The 6,105-nt window shown below is 38.9% G+C and overlaps 1 long non-coding RNA gene across 1 annotated transcript; it reads left to right on the plus strand.

Moving 5' to 3' along the window:
* The first annotated feature begins 2,635 nt into the window (after positions 1–2,635).
* Positions 2,636–4,070, plus strand: LOC124169096. Its single transcript, XR_006867031.1, has 2 exons — positions 2,636–3,720; positions 3,898–4,070. It is a non-coding gene; the product is annotated as an uncharacterized LOC124169096 (long non-coding RNA).
* Positions 4,071–6,105: the final 2,035 nt, after the last annotated feature.

Raw genomic sequence — 6,105 nt, forward strand, 5'->3', positions numbered from 1 at the left:
ATGCTTGCAGTTGTTTATATTTATAAGCCATTACGGTGAAAATGGTGATTGGGTTGTTGAACGCTAAGTTATTTGGAGTTTTAAAGCTTTTGCGATGGTTTTGTGGGCTACAGTATTGAATATAAGTGTTCAATAAATGGTGTACTAGTGTTGTCTGCCTCTGTGCAAAGGAAAATACACGGAGGAAACGAAAGTGTGCGTTTTCAAATTTCCTATGGACGAAGAGGAAATGAGCCTTGCCATTCCAAGAAAAGACTTCCAGCTGACGAAATATTCCAAGGTGAGTTTTTATCTTTTTCTTTCTATTTGGATGCGTGATTATTCAGGAAAATGTTAGTATAATGTAAATGTTGATCGTCATTAAAAGTGAATTAAAAAGATATTTGATATAAGCATTGACCGGTAGACGAATTGTTATTGGCTTCTTGAAACAATTCTACTCTCGAGTGTATTTGCAGGTTGATATCAATATTATTTGCGTTATCGCTTGAATAATTAATGGTTTTAATTATTTCATAGTACTTAAATGTCTTTGAAATTCTCGCATATCAACGCTAAATAGAATACGGTGATTACCCTCGTGTTCTAAGGTGTTGTTATTAAGAAGAACTTGATTTTTTGAGGATGTTATGAACAGTTTTTGTTATTAGTAAATTGTGGAAACATGTGAAACACTCGGGATGAATAAATGGGATACCTGCTTGTGTAATAAATATGACCCATGCCTACGATGGCATTTTACATTATTTGTATGTTAACGCATGCATAGGGTAGTATTACTGTTTTAGAAAAGATTTTTTTACATTAAGTAGTTCTTACATAGGAAATATGTACTAACTAATCGTGTTAATCTGAGAACGATTGTGTAGAGAGCGAAATCTTAAAGTCTTCGAGGGTATTAAATGAATGATTCTTCAGTAGTTAATAAATTATGGAAACATGTGAAACACTCGGGATGAATAAATGGGCTACCTACAAGCAAGATAAATATGGCCCATGTCTTAAGTTGGCATTTCAGATCAAATATTGTTAATCTAACAACCATTGTGTGCACAGCAAATTATTTAAGTCTTGTTTACTACACCCTTATCAGACGAAGGTATTCTTCACTTGAAATACGGTTGATTTTCAGTCTACCAATAAAATTATCTCTATTTTTAAGGTGTGTATCCGGCATTTTCTGTTTGAAGATGTGCTTCATTAAAGCTCGTACTTCGATGAGAAGTCAGGAAAACTGCTGGCTGTACCATTGAACAGCACAAAACTTAGGGATGGTGCCATGCCAAGGATCTTCCCTGATTGTCATGGGTACCTTACCACTTCAGAGCAGACCAGGGATGCGCCATCAATGAGGGAACAGCGTCTTGAAAGTTCTACTGTGGAAGCTGCTTTAGCTGAGAGTTTGAAAACTCAGGAAGCATATAAGGCTTAGAAAAAGCTAGACTCTTTCGAAAACGTAAATTCTCTGGTGAAGACGAATAAGTATTCAGCATTTTGGGATGTGGTCGTGAAGCCGTGTGCTATAATATTAAAGCATTTGGAAGAGTGTGCACCACCTCTTATTATGCGTAAAAAGTGTTTTAGTGAATATAAGACTTTTAATGATATTCTCGAGGTTTCGAATGCATTTGGAAGCAAGCTGTTTCTCTTCAAAGAAGATTTTTCGGTGAAGGAGTTGGTCCATTCGAAACAATTATGTTTCCCGAGGTAGGGATTTACTGTTAACATCGTTTAAATGTAAGTGCATATGATATTATATAAGTAAAATTGTAGCCGGAGAAATGTCTGTTCACATATCGTTTGGTTTTCTTACGCATTCCCCACCAATCGGCGCTATCAATGGCAGTCTTCGCTACTTCCTCCGTCCGCCTACGACTCGTGACGTCACGATGGAGCGCTCAGGCCTTGTCTCTCGGTGGTCGTGGCTCTGATCAGTGGTGGATTGCCCATAAGGTCTCTCAGATACCACCTCTCCCAAAGATTTCAGAAAGAAAAATATTAAATACCCATTCAATTGAATTTATACATCTATTAAACAAGGTGTTTTTTCAATCTCATACATCGAAAATGTAGGAAAATCACGCAAAAATAGCGTGAGAAGTTTTATTTGTAGCCGCAAGGCGCTGTCCAGAATGTCCCAATCCATCATCACGGAGTTATATGAAGAGATGTGGTAGTGGTGGGGGCTGCTGGTGCTATGACGCATCTAAGCTTGTGCCTTGTGGGAGTCTTTGGACGCCGTCCGAGCATGCGCAGAACAACGGATCTAGTGAGAGACATCGCCTCGCCGGTCGGCGGCTGTATAATCTTGGTGTTGCAGAATACCTTTTTTTGGTAACCAGTTGACTTATTATGTGTAAATTGTTTTAATGTAAATAGACCTCGTTGTAGTTGAGTTAATTGAGTAATTGATTGTTAGTGTTCTAGTGTTAGTGATTGTTTTGTGCATTAGTGGTCTCTAGATTGCCTGAAAAACTCACTGAAATACTAAAAATATTAAAAAATTTTGACCCTCTGGTGGAGAGTGCCCCTCCCAGCATTTGACTCATGAGCCGACACTGGCTCTGATGACGATCTTAATGACCCATGAAAGGCACAAACCAGCCAATCAGATAGGACTTAGCCACAACCCTATTGAAAATGCCCCATTGATCCCCGCAGGGAATTGAAATTCCCTGTAGTTCCCCGCAGGGATTCTTAGTTCCCCATAGGGATCTATTTTTCCTTATAGGGAATTGAGGTTCCCTATGGGGAAATATAATTCCCTGCAGGGAATATCGATTCCCTGTATGATATAGTGGAATCCCTATAGGGAATTTGAATTCCCTACAGGGAATTAGAATTCCCTACAGGGAAATAGAATTCCCAACAGGGAATTAGAAATCCCTGCAGGGAATTATAATTCCTTACTGCCCAGACAACACTCGTTCATGGAATCCATGGTGGAAAAGTGATGGATGTATCCATGATGGATATAAGGAATGGAATCCACATGGATCATAGATGGATTTCATGTAGAAGTTTCCATCATAACTACCAAGGAAATGTACCATGGAATTCATTTGGATTCAATCCATATTCCATGATGTAATGTTACCTATGTCAAAGGAGTTTTCCGTTTAAATTTAAACGATGGGTAATTTATGTATAATTTTTATATTATTGAATTAAATTACTCGAAAAATGGTATGTATCGTATGCATGTGGTCACCCATATATCATTCTAGGCTACAAAATGTGCAAACAGCGACAACCAAGTATTTGCACAACTTTTGATAACTACGGAAAATATATATTTGGCGTATAATACACCTAATTTACAAATTTTTACCCATTATATCACGTACTTATTTAAATATGACGGATTAAAATTCGTATTTCGAAACTTCCGCCAGAACGGCCGGCGGCCATCTTACTAGCCATCGCTATCGAAACAAAATCGAAACTATCGAAACTGTGTTTACATTCGTTGTTACTGTATTTTGTGAAACTATCTGTGCTGGAAAATCTTGTTTTTTACAAGCAAATTTACATCGAATTACGCTGTGGAAGAGGAAAATAATACGTGTTTCGCAGTGGAGACTAGGAAAAGGGATTGGAAGATTACTTTCTCAGTCACCATGAAATCAACGCCGGAAAAAGTGGCTCTAAGATGCACGATGAGATTTGAGGAAGGTGCCTTTTTCAGCATAGTAGTGCTGAGAATGTAAAGTGGTAAATGTAAGTAAATGGAACATTTTCTTTATTCGATAGAAATCACCAAATTTGTGTATCTACTCTTTCACGAGTAATACGATTTATGAATCCCTAATTTCAATCCAATAATTATTTAAGATGAACATTATCATTTAGGTATTGATTTGTGTCTTCAGTAAAATTTTCACTAATGCCTTACAGTTGGAAGAGAATGCAGAAAACTACATGCACTGGAAAATGATGTAAGGTCCTTTGATGATAAAGAAAACAGTGACGCCACATGTATAAGATTGCCCGGATGAGAGCATCCCAGTCTCTCCAGACTGTCCCGTAATTAGGAAGAGAAAAATTCTCCTGCTGGAGCATGAAGAGCCCAAGGAGGTGCAAAAGGAACATGCTTTCCCCGGAAATGGTAACGAGAAGGCTGATGAAGAAAATTCGTATCCATTGATGCTAGAGGACCACATTATTCCTAACACAAGTGAAAAACTTTTACAGAAAAGAGGGTACAAACTTAGATGAAGTATAAGATCAAACAGGAACAAAGAAGTGGCTGTTCTCGATCAATTGGTTCATCAATCTCGATCAACTTCTCCAATAAAAGTTGAAAATAAGTGTTTTGCTTTACCCATCCTTGCCAATAATTTTGAATGTGACGTTTGTGATAGTACCTCCAGTGAAAACTTGGATTTATCATTTTGAGAGAGTGCCTGTAGTTATTCCTCAGACTGTTCAGAGCATTTAGAAAATGAAGTGAAGGAAATCAGTGTAAAGCACACAATATTTTACATTATAATAAATCCTACTCTGTTTTTGAGGATACAATGTTTAGGTTACAGTATAATTTCCTCATTATTTGATTGTATTTTTGTATTTACTAGGCATCTAATGATATGCCTAAAATTAATAAAATTCAATGATTCCCTGCAGGTTCTGGCCCATTAATTTTGGAGTAATTATTCAACTATTAGTTGTACTTTAAGGTATGTGTTGCCTCTAATGTAAAAAAGCTTAAGTGATTGAATGTTAAGGGAAATTAACTTCCAATGAAGTCAGTGAAATGTTATACTTGTATTGGGTATTTATCCATTACTCTCGGTTATATCTGCAATGAAAATTTAGAATACAATTTGTACACAATGTACCCAGGATTCCCTATGGGGAATGATTCCCTGCGGGGATTGATTCCCTGCGGGGAATGATTCCCTGCGGGGATTGATTCCCTGCGGGGATTGATTCCCTGCGGGGAAAATCCCCATTGCCAATTCCCCGTAGGGAATTTCCCTGTAGGGATTTACAATAGGGAAGCCATAGGGTGAATATAAATATTGGATGATTACACAATTTCACAGACCTGACATTAACCCTGAAGATAGGAACTGACTCAGTTTCCCAAACTTCAGCCACCAAGCCAACATAGACCACTAGGAAAACCCAAGTAGCCTTCCATGAAAATGCCTGTGGAAATTGGAAAACAGGTTTAAGGGCTATTTTTTTCCTCCAACTTCAATTAGGATTCAAAGTAATGATTTTTTTGGCAAAGTATAGAAAATAATTGGTATTTATATGTACCCATTTTCGGAACTGTTGGCGGCTGGGAGGTACAGAGAGCTAGAAGCCAATCAGAAGCGCTGCCTCTTCCGCCTCATGGTTCCCCTCCCTCCCCCACCACTCCCCTCCATCCAGACGACCAGTGCTGCCAATGCAAGGAAATAACTGTAATTGAGGCAGTACGAGCGCGATCTCCACAGATTACGTTTGGCAACACTGTGCATTGGAGAGCAATGATCACTGCACGAAAGTCAGAGAGAGACTGCGGCCCACTACACACTTTCACCTGCCACTCTTCTGTGATTGGCTAGAAGATTTGGTGCAGTGGCGTAGCCAAATGCATGAATGAAAATAGTCCCCCCCTCCAAAATATGAAAACACAATTACTTTTCTTCATAGAAGAAAACAAAATATTAAAATATAATGAATTTGCAAAATATTTCTTTAACAAATTATGTTTTTTCGATTATGAAAAGTGATCAAATTAGTAAAACCCTCTACTTACAGTCCGGCCGCCTAGAGTTGTGCTTTGACAGCTAGAAGAGGTAGGGGGCAAGGTTGCCAGGTAAGAAAGGGAGATGCCCACCTCGCATGTAAGCAAAAGGGTTCCGTGAATAAAGCAGCCAGAAGGGACGACGAGCTTGAAGGATCCAAAGGAAGAATCCTTTGTTTCGGCAATTCGCAGAAAGGGCTTGTTTTGGTGGCTCAGGCTTGTTTCAGTGCTGCATGCGCATGTGACAACGTTGTATGACTAGGTAAGGGTGTGAGGTGCATTTGAGGGACAGCGATTGGTTGCAAACCATGTTGGCGCCGGGTTCTCCGCCCCTCCTATTAAAGTACCAACGGACAACTCTCGCT

Source organism: Ischnura elegans, chromosome 12 (assembly GCF_921293095.1).
Source record: "Ischnura elegans chromosome 12, ioIscEleg1.1, whole genome shotgun sequence".
In the NCBI taxonomy this organism is placed as follows: domain Eukaryota; kingdom Metazoa; phylum Arthropoda; class Insecta; order Odonata; family Coenagrionidae; genus Ischnura; species Ischnura elegans.